This window comes from Trypanosoma conorhini, assembly GCF_003719485.1.
Source record: "Trypanosoma conorhini strain 025E chromosome Unknown Tco_14.4_contig_00269, whole genome shotgun sequence".
NCBI classification, from domain to species: Eukaryota; Euglenozoa; class Kinetoplastea; order Trypanosomatida; family Trypanosomatidae; genus Trypanosoma; species Trypanosoma conorhini.
The window spans coordinates 8,534-9,415 of NW_021704353.1; the positions used below are offsets into that span (position 1 = coordinate 8,534).

The 882-nt window shown below is 49.1% G+C and overlaps 6 annotated features.

Moving 5' to 3' along the window:
- The first annotated feature begins 12 nt into the window (after positions 1-12).
- Positions 13-43: a microsatellite.
- A 67-nt stretch (positions 44-110) lies between these two features.
- Positions 111-149: a sequence feature (GA-rich).
- Positions 150-162: 13 nt separating this feature from the next.
- Positions 163-202: a sequence feature (A-rich).
- Positions 203-224: 22 nt separating this feature from the next.
- Positions 225-264: a microsatellite.
- Positions 265-681: 417 nt separating this feature from the next.
- Positions 682-721: a microsatellite.
- Positions 722-781: a microsatellite.
- Positions 782-882: the final 101 nt, after the last annotated feature.

Below are 882 nucleotides of genomic sequence, written 5' to 3' on the forward strand. Positions count from 1 at the left end.
GAGAATAAGAAAAAACAAACAAACAAACAAACAAACAAACAAATGTCCGGGCGGGCGGGCGGGTGAGTGAGGAGGAGTGTAAATAATAAGGAAGAAGGCTGGCTCCATAAAACAAGAAAACAAAAAAAAAGAGAAGAAGAAGAGCAGAAATACAATAACGACATACATGTATATATATATATAATTATGAAAGGCAAATATATCGCACCAACTCATCCTCGGCGTTATTTACTTATTTATTACTGTTATTATTATTTTCTTTTTTCTTTTCATGTCTCCGCCTCGTATGTTTCGCAGGCATACGCATTACACGCACTTACACGTGTATGCATGGCGTGCCACTATCATGGTCGCCTTGCCGTGACGGCGGCGGACGCGCCGTTTCACCGCTAGCACTTACGACGTGCACCTGCACGCCTGTGTGACACCCACTCATCGGATGCGTGCGCGACGTCGGGGACCCCTGTTTTTTTTTTCACTCCCACTCCCCCTCGCCTCGCCTGCGTGCGTGTGTGTTAGTCGCCCACCCCTCGTTTTCTGTTTCTCTTCCTCCGCCTGTGTGTGTGTGTGTCACCGCCTGCACTCACATCCACCGCCACTTTTTTTTTTCCACTCCTCCGTGTAGTTCACAAGTATACCCGCATCAATGCCCGCAGGCGCAGCAGGCTTCATTGCCCCGCCCTCCTCTCTCTCTCTCTCGCTCTCCCCCCCTGTCGCCCTCGCCCACGTTCCTGCCTCTTCCTCCTTCCCCCCCCCCTTTTTCTTCCCCTCCCCCCCCTCCGCTCATTGTTAGTGATATGTGTGTTTGCTCTCCCTCACACATTTTTTTTCTTTGACTCTACCCTTTTTTTCTTCTTCATTTTTCTTCCCCTGAAACAAAAA